The sequence below is a fragment of the Micromys minutus genome, assembly GCF_963924665.1.
Source record: "Micromys minutus genome assembly, chromosome: 5".
NCBI lineage: Eukaryota > Metazoa > Chordata > Mammalia > Rodentia > Muridae > Micromys > Micromys minutus.
Window position 1 is genome coordinate 53,310,165 of NC_137974.1, and position 15,467 is coordinate 53,325,631.

Below are 15,467 nucleotides of genomic sequence, written 5' to 3' on the forward strand. Positions count from 1 at the left end.
CACACTTCTTTTCCATCATTACAGATTATTAGCGTTTCCAGCCTTTGTATTAGATCTAAGTACAATTACAGTTTATACTCTTCAGAATATAATCCTTTCCATTCAGAAAGTTATGAGTTCATCCACGTTGCTGCATATGCCCATAACTTGTTCATTTTTCTATTACTGTGTATTTGTATATGTACACTATATGACTGCCCCTCCCATGTTTTAGGCATACGTTTCAATATTTAAATGTTGATCACTCTGGTTGTTTCTACCTAAGGACATTATAAGCAAAGATATTATGTTTAAATATTTCAGTCGACTTACATTTTTATTTCTTTGGGAGTAAATCCTACCAGAAGAATTTCTATGTTGTATGATAAGTATATGTCTAACTTAGTGTGGGGGGAGTAACCTTCAATAAATAATTTCCAAAATGATTCTAACCATAAGACATCCTGGAGAAAACCTTTCAACCTTATAATAGACAAAAGAGCAAGAATGTAAGACAAACAAACCACAAATATATTTTCACAGACAGAAGATCGTCAAAGTTAAGTGTCCTATTGTGGAGACACTGGTAAGGAAATGAAGAAGTAAGAAACACCCTGGGAGACAATATTTATAATGCATACCCACGTGGATATGAAAAGGGACTTGCATTTGAATAAGTAAAGATGTGTGATTCAATGATAAGAATTAAAACACCCAATAAAAACCTAGGCAAAAAAAAAAAAAGGCAAAAGGAAAAAGATATTTCATCAAAGATGGTAATCTGGCAAAACAAGAAGAAAGAAAAAGCACATGAATGACTGATTGTTCAGCATCATCAGTCACCAGAGGGATGCAATCAAACAATATGAAGGGATGTGGCAATGACACCACACTTGTGCTTGAGTGTTTAATGTCACAGAGGTGGCTAAGGGCTGGTGACTGTGCAAAGCAGTGGGAGGTCTCAGAAACAGTGTTATTTTACTAAACATCATTAGTAGTTACTTTGTGTGAATATATGATATGCCTTTGAGTATAATGTGGTGTGTGTGCCACGTCATATGTATGGAGGGCAGAAGACAACTGTCAGGATGATCTCATTAGGGTAGCCAGGCTTGTCCACCATGGATTCTAAGGAATCTCACTTGGGTTACTAGGCTTGTGCAACAAACACTCCTACCCACTGAGCCACCCCACAGGTCCAGACCTGATGATTTGTTAATAGCTTGATTCTCTCACACTGATATCTTAAATAAGAAGAGAATTGTTGAGTCAGAGCTTACACCTCCTTCCTAAAACATATATCTGGTAATGCCTTTGACCAAAAGAATGAACTACAAATGGGAAATAGCAAATTCAGACATGATCATCAAACTGTGCATCAATTCTAAAAGCTAAATTTTCCCCTGGCTTCAGTCAAAGTTTCCTGGACTCACTCAGAATATCAGCTGTGCCCATTGGAGAGAGTGAACAGTGGAATTGAAATTTTTAAATATGGTCTTCTGTACTCTAAGTTCTTTTTTTTAATTCTGTAATTATATTTTTGTACAGAAAACTTAGTGTACATTTAACCCAGTTTAGTGGCGAGTTCTTTAGCCTTTCCCTTTTCCAGCTTGGTAATGCCAGCCACAGACTCAGGATAGGATGTTGCCTCCTCAGTGGTGGTGGATCTCATCATATTTGTCATTATAATTGGTCCTAATAGCTTCCACCAGCTTAGCCAGAGCACCTTTCTCTTCTGAGTTAACCTGTGTGAAGGCAACAGTGGTGCATGTCTTCCTGTGGATCAGGCACCCCAGCCTGGCTTTCCCTTGATAATGCAGTAGGGCACCCCCACCTTTCAACACAGGGCAGGCAGGAAACCCCTAGCTCAGTGGGGTCTACATCACGGTTAGTCACCACCAGCTAAGCCTTCTTGTTCTCCACCAAGGTGGTGACTGTATTGATTTCTGCCAGGAAGACAGGTAGTCTTTTAGTTGGGAGGTCCCCTTTGCCAGCAGCTTTCTTCTCAACCTGAGCCAGTAGCCTTTGCTTCTTCTCTTGCTTTGTCTCTGGCCTGTACTTGTGGGCAAGCTTAAGCAGCTGAGTTTGCCTGTCCAAGGTCTGGGTGAACTGGTTAACAGCAGGAGGTACTTTGAATTGCTTATGGACTATGGCTGTTTGCAGTTGCAGCCTGATGTAGCATAGCCACTTGATGAAGCATGTTAGATCTTTTTGGGGCTGGATATCCTGCCCAATGTTGAAGTTCTTGGACCTTTTCTCAAAGAAAGGATTTACCACCTTTTTGGCCTCCTGCTTCTTGATGACGCCTCAGTGGGGGGCAGGGCCACCCTCTTCCCCTTGGACTTCTTTTCTTTGAGCATCTTGCTCGGCTGGAGGAGAGAACCGTGCTCTAAATTCTTATTTTACCAAAAACACCAGCCCAGCCTTAATACTGACCTATAGTCTGTCCTGCCTGCAAAATATGCTGGGGCAATAGTGGCACAGAGTTTGTGGGAGTAACCAACCAATATCCAGTCAGCAAGTACAGAAAATCTGCTCTACTCATAGATCTGTGCCTAGTCAGACATTACGTATGTGGGGGGAGAGAGGGAGAGAGGGAGAGGGGGAGAGAGGGAGAGAGGGAGAGAGGGGGAGAGGGAAAGTGGGAGAGAAGGAGACAGAGAGAAAGCTTAAAACACTCAACTTTAAATGGGATGCCTTCATCAAATCCCTCCCCTCACAGCTCAGAGAAGGCATATATATATATACTGTAGTAGGAGCCAAAGGGGACAGAGGTCATCAGAAGAACAAGGCTTTCTAAATCAACATGCTCAAAGCTCATATGAATTCAGAAATTGAAGCAGCACACACAGGGCCAGTTCAAGTCTGTACCATGTCCTCTGCATATTTACTATAGCTTTCAGCTAGTGTTTTTATGGAACTCCTCAGTGTGTGAACAAGTGGGTCCCTAATTCTTGTGCCTTCTCTTCAGACTCTTTTCCTGCTGCTGGTTTGCCTTGTCCAACATTGAGGTAATTTTTTTTCTTATCTTATGTATTTTATTTAGTTATACATCTTGTTGTCTGTTTTCTCTTAGGAGCCTGTTCTTTTAAATGATAAACAGAAAAGGAGTAGGTATGGGTGGGAGGAGCAGAGGGAAAGGAAGCTGTGACCATGTTATAGTGAGTGAGAAAAGAATCTATTTTTAATAAGATTAGGGAGGGGCAGGAGAAGAGATCACTTTATTCAATGGTTACTTAGGAAAAAAAAGAGGAAACTTTTCTTTTGCTACATCTTTTAGTGGTGTGTTTTCTATCCCCCCTAACTTTATGGAAGTATAACCGAGAAATAAAAAATCTATATGTTCAAGGTATTCAATGCCATGACTTGATAAGCATATGCATTAGAAATGATTATTACAAACATCTATTATTAACCACACATTACTAGCATCTCCTTTCATAATATTATTTCTTTTAACATGGCCATTTATTATTATAATATTCATAAAGTTTATGACTGAGCAGGGAGAAAAATCTTACTTTCTGACATTCCCTCAGGCTATAGGTTGATATGATAACCCAGTGAACAGCTTTGCTGATCTCACTCCCCAAAGAGCCTTGCTCACTCTTGCTGCTCAGTGACTCTCCAAACCTAAACCAGATATTTCAGATGTGCCAAGAGGGGGACAATCTGATTCACATTGTCCACACAGCAGAGTATGAGCTTCCCACAGTGTTTGGGTGACTTGTGGCAAAGCTGATAAAGAGCCCTGCAATCCAGTGTCTTCCTTTCTCTGAGCACACTTCGCCGCGGCAGACTATCTTCTCTCTGTCGTACTGGAGACCCCAGTGTTCTCTGGTGTTGTAAATTTCCCAGGCTAAGTGTCACGTGTAGTTCATGGTTTTCAGATTTACAGTGGGTACGGCCCTATCCTGACAAGTCCCCCTTTTCAGAGCCAGTGCTGATGGGCTCTGCTTCGCTGCTCACCGTTTCTAGATTTCTTTAAAATGTAGCCACATAGAGATTGGATCGGCTGGCAGAAGTGTTCATGGTACAGCCTGTACCTTCTTGGAGGCACATATTTAATTAATTAAGAAAAATAGCATTCCACAGGAAAAATGGGGGAGGAGGCTGTGAGAGATCAAACTTCCCGATGAACTCCTTAAGCCATTATGAATGACCCTAAACCACAAACAATGCAAAAGTTCTTGGGAAATGTTGCTTAACTGGCACTGCAATGCATATTAGCCATGAAGCAAGACCCTGCCAAAAATATCAACCGGTCACTGGGAATGAATGGGAGAAGAGAGCACAGGCACAAGAAGAAAAGCACGTTTTGGTGTCAACCTTAAACTCCTCTACAGCGGTGAGAACAGGGTGCCGATTTTCACAGCGGTGACGTGGACAGAGGAAGAAGCACACCTGGAGCACATGGCACAGCTGTCTTCGGCTGCACCTGCAGCTCCGTCAGGTATGACTATGCCCAGCATGCGTACTGGTTTACAGAGCCTCCTAAAGCCAGAAGGAGCCAGTCATGCAAAAGGGCCGATCCTGCTTTCTTGTTAGACCTGCTAGCTGGCTCCGAAACCCCAAACTTCTCCATCTGGTCTACTAAAGAAGATCCTGTGGGCATGGGATCTAGACAACAGTATTCTCTAGAGAGAAAATGCCTTATCCCTCAACTGCACGGTTCAGTCTAAAACACCCCATATGGAAACAAATTTCGGCAGCTGTTTCCAGCTCACACTCCTCAGATGACCAGGAAAAGTATGAACAAGATTCAAGACCCTAGAGCATTTTTCAGTTTATCGAGGAGTCCAAGGACAATTGCACTTACCGGTTACAACACTTGGGTAGAAGGAGCTGATATTGTCTACTGGTTGCTTGGTTGATTAGCTTGCTTGTTTGTATTGTATTGGCTCCATATTCAGTCATAAAAATATATTAATTTCTTTAACAAACAGAAAATAAGAAAATGAATTATTGCATAAAAGTATTTTTAGAATACTTTATTCCTCATTCGCAGAAGATCATATTTCCTATTGGGAAAGAAGACTTCTGGTCTATTCTGTGACCTGCACAACAATCATTCTTCATCATCCCCATTTTGCTTAGGGGAAGGCCCCTCCCCCACTGTGAGTTGGAGTTCACTGGATCTGACACCTGCTTGTGATATCAAGCATCTGATCCAAATCAGAGTGTTGCAAACATCACCACCCTCAACAGGAACAACTGGTTCCAGTCCTTGAAGATGAGTCTTGTCAGCACAACAAAGACATCAAAACTCAGCCCCAAGACTTTTCTAGAATGATAAGAAAGAAATCCAAGGCACCATAACTACATGAGCAAAAAGCCTTTTCTCAAGAGGACATTGAAGAGGCACGGTAATTCTTGTCAGTGATGTCACTGTGTAAATTTAAGTTTTGGAGGTCTGCCTGTTCCTTCCTTTCTTTCTTCTTTGCTTGCTTGCTTTCTTGCTTCATTTTGTAGACTCTAATTTGAAGAGGGATCCTGTTACCAATATCCAACCAAACTCATAAAGTGTAGATCGCTGGGTTTGTAGTGAGATCTGAGACATGACTTCATCTAGAGATGCCTCACTGTATTTTCTAGAGAGACTGCTCTGATGGTTAATCTTCATCATCAATTTTATTGGCGTATTGATTACTTTTCCATCAATGTGATAAAACATCATAATCAAGGCTACTTATATTTAGAAGGGAAAGTTTATATGACTTATGGCTCCAGAGGGATAAGATTTCATCATAGCAGGGAAGCATGGCAGCAGACATGGTCCTCAGAGCAAGAAGCTGAAAGACCATATCCTTCTCCACAAGCACGAAGTAGATCTAGAAGTAGAATTAGGCTATAAACCCCCAAACCTACCCCACTCCTTTAGCAAGGCTGCACTTCCTAAATCTCCCCACACAGCATCAGCATCTGGGAATAAGTTTTTCAAATAACACCTGAGCCTATGGGAGACATTTCTCATTCAAATCACCACAACTGAAATCTAGAATGACCATGAATACTCACCTGTTTCAATAACAGTGTTCCCAAAACTATTTAATAGATAAAGGAAGATCTACCCTGAATGTGGGCAGCAGTGTCCTGAAGACTGGGGTCCTAAGCTGAGTAAAACAGAAAAAGCAAGCTGAGCACCCACATCCATTGATCTCTGCATCCAGACTACAGATGTAAGGTGACCAGCTGCCTCCAATTCTGTTGCCATGGTTTCCCAGCACAATGAACTGTATTCTCAAACTGTGAGCCAAAACGAACTCTCTCCTTAAACTGCTCAGTTCGGGTATTTTGTTATAGCAATGTGAAAAGTAATGAACACATTTGTTTGTTTGTTTGTTTGTTTTGGTCTAATCAAGCTAAAGAGTAAATTTCTACAACCAGAACCCCAGGGAAGCCCCTAGCCAGTCACTCCATGCTTCCGTAAATACTTAAAGAGCTAATCAGCAGCCATGGCTCCACTCGGAATGGTAGGAAAGTGAACATAAGCAAAGGCACTGGTCTCTGCTTTCACTACGCTGACCACCTAATCTGAATGGCAAGGCAGAGAGTCAGAAATGCTTTGGCGGGGCGTGAAAAAGCTTTAGTGGAAGGTTAGTTAGCATTCTTTGTGCTTTATTTGAGCCAAACATCATAAAAATTCGGTTTCCCAAGACTCCTAAGAAATGTATGGCTCAACCACTGCCTTCAGAGAGCACAGAGTCACAGACATAAAACACAGATGCTGGGAGGGTGTGAGTATATTGCAGAGCAGCATGCAATAGTATAATAATGCAAATGACTCTACATTTAGCACAGAAATTTCTAATTTACTTTGAAAGTTCAAAGTCTCCTACACCTTGTAAGAGCCAACAACCTTTATCTCAGACATGTATGTCTTCATGCAAACATTGGATGTGGGACTTGTGGGACTTCTCCCAACCCAGAACAGATTCTATGACATGTCTGTCAACATTTATCATACCCTAAAATGAAAAACTTAAAGCAATCATCTATCTTACAGGCCTTCATTACTCTTCAATCCCCTCAATACACAGAATGTCCCAGTAAGATATCATAGGAAATACAAGAACCAAAGGCCTCTCTAGCATCTCTGTCCCCTTACCAGCTTTACCTTCTCTTTGAAATCTAAGTTTTCTGTTAATATCTGAACAAGAGAGTGGAAGGCATGAGGCAGAGCATATTATCTGGCTGCCTAAAGTCTTACTTTTAAATGAAACTTGGGTGTGTAATTTAGTGAGTACTGAAGTGTTCCCCAGCAGGACCTCAGCGACAGACTATGAGGTCTTCCCTTGACTTAGGCTCATCCTCTGCTCAGTCAGCCGGGCTGTCCTAATTGGATTATTTCAGAGAATGACTTCAGTAGACAGCAGAGATAAGAGTCCAAAGCAGGGAGCAAAGCTGGAGGAAGGCTGTGGACTCTCTCGGCTGAGGCAGACAAGGCAAAGACACCTGTGAAAAAGTGACTCTTGGATCTATTCAGACACTTGGGCAACATCAGAATCTCCTTCTCTGGTGTTGCAGAGGGGACAGAAAACTGATTAGTTAAGAATAGCTCAAGGATCACAGGAGACCCTCCCTCCAGACCAGAAACAACTGCCTACTGAAGACCTTTCTCTGTGCTGCCTCAAGGGAGCTATTTTCTTACATCTGAATGAGACGAATGTCACAGCCACTGTGAGTAAAGATCACTGGGGATCAGACGACAAAATAGATGTGTTCACATGTGCTTGTGTGAAAAGTGACACCCAAGACCAGATTTCACCCACCCCCACTTCTGCCCAGGCAGAGTCACCCAAAATGCCAGACCTTAACATTAAATAATTTATAAAGGCAGATGGAATATCTGTTAAGCTGTATTAAAAAAAAAACTGACACATTTAAGTAATCAAAACCTATTATCTGGCTGAATAATAATGTTCAAGTGACTGTTTTTAATGCAAAAATTTCTCTTTCATATTGATGATCATGAATTTCTATGAGTGATCTCTTTCTAAAGTGAAGCTGATCAAAATTTTACAACTGACAAAGACGATCAGCAGCCATCATGTAACCTTAGACTAATCAAAGCTGAAAGAGCCACACTCCAGTCTCAAAAACACACACAGACCTGAAACATTTGCAAGCCATCAGGCTCTGAAGTCATCCTTTCAAACAGTGCCCTGTAATAGTGCCATTTTCCCCAGCCCCAGAGAGAAGAGTGGGTGGATTAAGACCAGGAAGAGAAAACTCTTTTTTTTTTTTTTTTTTTTTTTTTGAGCTTTTGTGCTGGGAGTAAATTAAAGAATATTTATAATGTCACTTACTTAGTGTCTCTTGAGCAAACGACCCATTTACAACGCACTATGGTACATTATGCTAAATTTGCTGTGCATTTCTTCAGTCCTTGTTTTCAGTCTTCAACCAACTCTCTCTGAGAGCAGAGACTGTTAACCCCAGTGGCCACCTACCAGGTCTTTCCTGTGGAGCTAACATTCAATCATCTTTTCTGCATCTTTGCATTTTCTTTCTTGCCTTACAACATTTGGTCATCCAGTTATTAGTCTCTGACCACCTGTTATGTGGGAGTATAGTGCTAGGCCCTGGGCAAACTGCTGTCAACAACAGAGTCACCACCAAGTCTATATTCCAATAAGGAAAAGTGAGAAAATGGCCCTTTTTTTGGTTTGCTTTTATTTTTTTAAGAAATAAACTGAAGGAGAAATATCATAATCTCAATTTTTTTAACCTAAAAAACAAGCTAAAAAAGAAAGTAAACTAATTTAATAACCTCACATTGTGACATGTACTCAGGAAAAAAAAGATACTAAAATATTCTATAGTCAGATAATAGAAAAGGCTACTTTTTCTAGAGGAATTGGGAAGGAACATGTTATCTTGAGACCGGAAGAGTAGAAATGAATCGTGCTTACCATAATCTAGAAAGCTGGGAAATGTGAACACGGAGTCTCAGAGACAGGACCACTTCTATCTCATGACAAGGAAATTAGTGACTTAAACTAAGTGACCCAAAGGAAGAGTGGTCCAGGTCCTGGAAGAACAGGAAGGGGCAGTGCTTACTGGATCCTGGCAACCCTGTGTACATCCCCCAGGTCTCCTCTTCTGAACATTTCTCCTAATCCTTTTTATGTATTTGTCTTGCACTGTGCAGCCCTTTACCATTGGTGTGTGTTCTCCACATTGCAATCCCATCTCATGATTTCTTCTTCTGAACTTTTCCCAAGGCACCACCATTTGTCAATCATTTGCTGAAAAGCCCATAGTCATTACATAAGGTTGATTGTGCATTATTTATGACCCTTGACCACAGTGGCAATCACTGAACCACAGAATTGTCAATGCACCGAGTTCTCTATTCGGTGCATCTGAAAAAAAAGCTTTTGCAGATAAAAAGGAATCTTTGTGGAATCAACCTTTGGTAACCATATCTGGAATCAATATGTAACCATTGTACACAAAACATGGCAGCATTGCTAAGGATAAGAGCAAACCTGACAAAACTGACATGGAAAAGAATGAGGTTTCCAAAGCTGTAGCTGAATCTCTATGGTTTCTAAATCATGGCAGGAGGTGTATTACCCCCGTCAGCTGTCTTACTTATGAATACTATTGCTATAAAATAAAATACCATGATTGAAAAGAAAGGACGTCCTTCATCTTACTGCTTAATCATTCCTCCAAAAAACTCAGGGTAGGAACCTGGAGGCATGTACTAAAGCAGAGGTCATGGAAGGGTGCTGCTTACTGGCTTGTCCCAATGGCTTGCTCACTTGGCTTTCTTATAACACCCAGGACTACCAGGCCAGGGGTGGTACCACCAACAGTGAGCAGGGCTCTTCCACAACAATAACTAATTAAGAAAATGTTCCACAGGCTTGCCTATAGGCCAATCTAGTGGAGCCATTCTCTCAACTGAGAGCCCATCTTTCAAAATAACTCCACAAGTTGGTATAAAACTAACCAACACATTGGACTAACTTTTTTAGAGGTCGAAAGTTGTCAGTGGCAAAAGTGCATTCTTCCACAAGGTATGTACTGGTGTAAGTGGCATTCGTCTGGTAGTGAAGGAACACTTCTTTATCCTGTTATGCGCAAAGAATAAGGATGTTTAGTCTACATCAGCATATTTTTTATATTAAAAGATGTTTTGGTGTCAGATAGCCTTGTAGGCTTAAATTTTTTAAAACCAACTTTAAGAAAGGTTTTCAAATGCTTTAACCCACTGCTAACCCACCATCCAAAGGTAGGAGAGAAAAGATGGTAAATAGAACAAGGGGATGTGAACCTGTTTAGAAGTAGTCCTTTGAGGTAATGCCAATCTCTGTTTGTCAGGATCCAAGCAGTCCAGTTCAGTATACAAAGCATGAATTAACAGCAGTGGCACAATCCAGCAGAAACAGCTAGGCCTCCACCTAATCGGCATGAGTCAGCAAGAACAACCAGGACTCGCCAGGATGCCAGGAGAAGTTCTCTGCCATGCCTCTCTCAATGAAGTGAAGATCAATGAAGACAAAGATGAGAAACCAATGAAGCATTACAAGGCTAGTTATGCAACCACACCACCACTGTCCACTGAGTACTATTTATACTCTCTGCAGACATCATGTGTCTTCCCATAGTCTTGCCTCAGCAAAATGCCACACAAGTCTGCATTCCATGACATATCCAGGAACTTCCACTTTATAACCTTGTAATCATAAGTGACTTGGAGGGTTAATAGTAGACGTTTCAACTCACTATGTGGAATCAGGGGTATTAATATTTGATCCCTATTAGTCTTGAAATTGTACTTGAATATTCAACTTCTTTCCAGGTGATTCACTTTGACATGGCTAGCTAATGAAAATTTCACGGATCCAAATGTGAGCACATCACTTTCCTCCACAAATCTGACCCTACTCTTCCTCTACTTCATGATATAATGCACCTACCATTAGTCACCTATGCAAGGACTGATGAGGCAGCTTAGCCTCTAGACCTCCTGGCAAGTCCATACCCACCACCAAGTATTGCCAGTCTTCTATGATTTAGAACATTCCCCAATGGCATTGCCCCTCTCTCCATCTAGCCTTTCAGTGGGCTTTCTTACCTAGGACTGCTTGTCTCTGTTCCCTCTCTGAATAATCATGGCTATCTGCATATGTCCTCCCTGGGTAAAGTCTGTTCAGACTTCCATATCTTTTGTGCCCATCTGGAAACTTTATCAACTTTCCCTTCGGAGTTCATATAGAAACTAAACACTTTGGTACAAACTTCATTGCACTAAACATTTCAAATATTTATCTTTTTATCTAGGCTATTATGATCATCCCTGTTGATTTTCTCCCCCAGAGACAAAGCAAAATAGCGACAAGGCTCGTTCTCTGGTGAAACAAAACCAACTCTTCTGTCTCTCTGTCTCTCAGTCTCTTTCCATATGTATGTATAAGTGTGTGTGCATGTGTGAATTCCTCAGGGTGTGTGTGTGTGTGTGTGTGTTTCATACAATAAGGGTAGGGCAGTCTAAACATGGCTGTCTGCATACTGAAAAGGCTGTGAACATTGTAGTTGCTCAGGCCATGTAACAGGAGGTCTTCAAATCTGGAGCTGAAAGCCTTGAAGCTTCCTGGAGAGTCACTGGTCCTCAGTCCACATTGAAGGTTGAATGAAGGACAATAGCGCCAGCAACAGCAGCAAGAAGCAAAGAAAGGTAGTGCTGCTTTATTCTCAGACTTCTTTGTATCTGTGCCATTCGTCACTTGAGGGCAGAGTGAAGCATGGCACCCTGCCAGCTAATCCTCCTTAGAAATGCCTAACATGACTTATGTTTCATAACCCATCATGTTGACATCTCAATTTTTTCCTCTTTTCTCACACTTTGCTGTCTTCTCCAGCCACAATGGCCTCCAACTCTTCCCAGGAACACAACAAGCACACCCTAGTGTTTGGTTTTCTCAGTGTCATCCTGTCTGATTTGAAGATAACCTACCCTCCAAATGGACATGGTTCATTCTCTAACCTCCATCAGAGTCTTCAGGAAAGATTCCCTCTGTGATAGCACGTTCTCGAGCAAAACGCCAAAGCATCATCCATCCTCCGTGCATTCTTTTTCTCCTTAGTACACATGGTTTCCCTTTATCAATACAGAATGTCTCTTACATTATCTGTCTTTTTTCCAGAATAAAAGCTTGGAACAGATCAATTCCTGCCAGTCATCTCTGCTTCTCTGCATTGGCGCAGTACCTAATGTGTAAGAGCTCCTCAGTAAATACATATTCTTTCGGTGAGTGAGGGAATCTCTATGCCTATGCACTGCTGCTTTTTCTGACTGATAAAAATCTATATTTTGCTTAATTTTCTTGAATTTTCTCAGCATGACCACCACGCTCGTGTCCTCGACATGTCGAGTTTGGGCTAATTCTTCCTCCCTTCTATCATGCAACCCTGAAAGCATCATCATCTAGCAATGATCTGTCATAAAAATCACATAATCTAGGCCCACCACTTGCACTAGATTTCAAACTAATTCTCTTTATTCAACATGTGTGATGAGCAAGTGTTAAATATACAGTGCTAAGTGCTGAGAATACAGCGCTCAGGATGTTGGAGACAAACTATCGTATTCTTGGATGGACTCCCAACACTTAATGCTGCTTGGCACACCATGATTAATGAGGATCTCTGTTTGGACTTTATATCTTATGCTTTATGTGTAAAAAATAGTCTCTCTTAATATTATCTGTCTTTTATCATGATAAAGGGTATGAAATTTGGAGAAATTAACTCAGATTTCCTAGTCAGGGCCTGTGATTCTCTCCCCAACCCAAAAGACAAAGACATTCAGACATTTTCACCAGGAGAGAATCAAGAGACCCCAGAGACAATGAAGAAGCAGACAAAGCTTCTAGTTTTTTTACCACAAAATTCAGCTTGACTGAGGCTGGGGAGATGGCTCAGTGGTTAAAGCACCAGCATGCGAGTGTGAGGTCCAGATTGCAGATTCCCAAAACTCACACAGCCATTATGGTTGCTCTGTCATTCCAGCCTCAAAGGGTGAAGACAGAAGATCTGAAATAGAAGCTACAAGATGACCCACAGGTGATGTCGGGGTTAACTGGAAGATCCTGCCTCAATGAATACAGTGGAGGAGCAGTCACAGATGATGCCTACCATCAACCTTGAGCCTCTGTGAGTGCACACACACACCCCTACACACACAACCCCACACTTACACACATGTATACACCCCACAATATACATATAAATGAAATATATATAATAACTAAATTAAATTAAACTTCACTGGTGTATGTGTACAAGACGACTTTGGGTTGTTTTTTATTATTTTTTGGATTTTTTTAAATCCATTTTTTTAAAAAAACATATTTTTAAAAATTAGTATAGATTTTATATTTTGTTAAGGATGGAATAATATCTTTGTTATTAGATTATAAAAATCTAGTGGTATAGATTATAATTTACAGCTTTGTCTTGATACAGATCCAACTCCCAAACAGGACTATTTATTTTTATGATCATAGAATGGCCTCATACATTTCCTTACGAGGCAAAGATACATTGAAATTTTTTTAATTCTTTGCACATTCTTTTATATATTTGGCATATTCATTAATTTAAATTTATTTATTTATTTTACATCTGGATCACAGTAATCACAGCTTCCCCCTCTCTCTTCCCCTCCCTCTTACAGAGAAAGGGAGGCATCCTATGGATACCAACCTACCTTGACCATGCAACTACCACTACATTGAGGAAATGTAAGATTCCACTACCCAGAAAGTTCTTTGACCTCCCACGGGGTCTCTAGCCCCAGGTAACCACTTGTCTAAATAAGGTATCTCTCTTCTAGCTTTCATAAATTGAAACATTTAATATGTGTGCTTTGCATAGTCTGATGTTCTTTGGAGTCATCTATACTGCTGCTTAACTCAGTAAGTCATTCTTTTTATTGCTAAGTGTTCATATCATATCATATCATATCAATATCATATTGATATAGCACATTTTGTTTATCCATTCATCGGGTGATGGAGATTTAAGTTACTTCAATTTGGGAGAATAAAGAAGGAAGTACTGAAGAAATGTTCTGTGCATTAAGTGTTGTACAAACATGAGGACTGGAGTTCAGAGCCCCAGGACTTTTATGAAAGCAGATGTGACCGTGAACATCTCTAATCTCAGTGCTGCAGGTCAGGATTAAAGACAGAGACAGAAGAGTCCCCAGAAGATAAATAGCAGACAGCCTGGGGAGTCTCAAGTAGTGCATTAAGAGACACTTCTCCAAACAAGGTGGAAGATGTGGACCAACACACAAACACACACACACAAACACACACACAAATACACTATGCATATATACACACACAAACTTTTGGAAATGTACGCGCACACACAAACACACACACACACACACAGAGAGAGAGAGAGAGAGAGAGAGAGAGACTGTTGTCATAAATAACTTTATGTGTGACTCTTTAGTAGATAAATGTTTTATTTTTCTAGAACTAATACTTTAGCAATAGAACTGGTAATACAAGATAATACATGTTTCATTCAAGAAGAAACAAACAGTTGTTCAATGGAAATGAACAATTCGTGTCTCAGGAAAGTCTGAGAATTCTTATGAGCATTTCATGTCCTTGCCAGTAGTGGTATTGTCATACCTTTGATATATTCCTGGTCATGGGACAGTTCTGTTTTGATAACCAAGAGTTTGGGGCAAGTGTAAGCCCTCAGAGAACAGCACAGGCTGATCAACAATGTGCTCTTGCCTCCATGAAGCCAAATGGTCCAGCCTGAGACAAAGGAGCCAAGGCTTTCTGAGCGTTCAACTGACAGGAGCAATGGATCCCAGTGGATGTTAGAATATAAGAGGTATGGGGAGCAGAAGAGAGCAGCCAGAAACTGGGGCCAGACATAGCTGCAGCACCAGTGCCCTTATAGGAGGCAACGAGGATTTATGGCTCAGAGCACATCCCAGAGAATCCTCAGTTCTTGAAAACCATGCCCATCCTCAAAGACCTTAGCTATGATGCTAGAGCAGAGTGAGGGTCACAGGCATTTTTCTTTAATTTACAGGGCTTAAATCCTTAACCCACAAAGTTAATATGCTGAAGTAACAATCCACTGGGGAATATCAGATGCAGTCTGTGAGTAGGCACGGGGATCAGGGGCCAGACGTAGTAGGACATACTGACAGTTTCAGCACTGAGAAGCTTGATAGAGGCATTACAAATCAAGGGCTATGGGCCTGTGCACAACATTAACACCCTTCCCTGTGCCTTTTTGTTTTCCAGAAAAAGTTAATACTGCATCCTCCATAGTCAAATTAATGTATATGAACCCAGACCAGATATAAAATATGTTGTATAGTTTTAATAATTTTTTTGTCTTTTTTGGCTTAATGCCCTGATCCTCCATTCATGCATATATTTATAAAACTCCTTTTAAGAACTGAGTGCTGAATGACTGTTATCTCCCAGGCC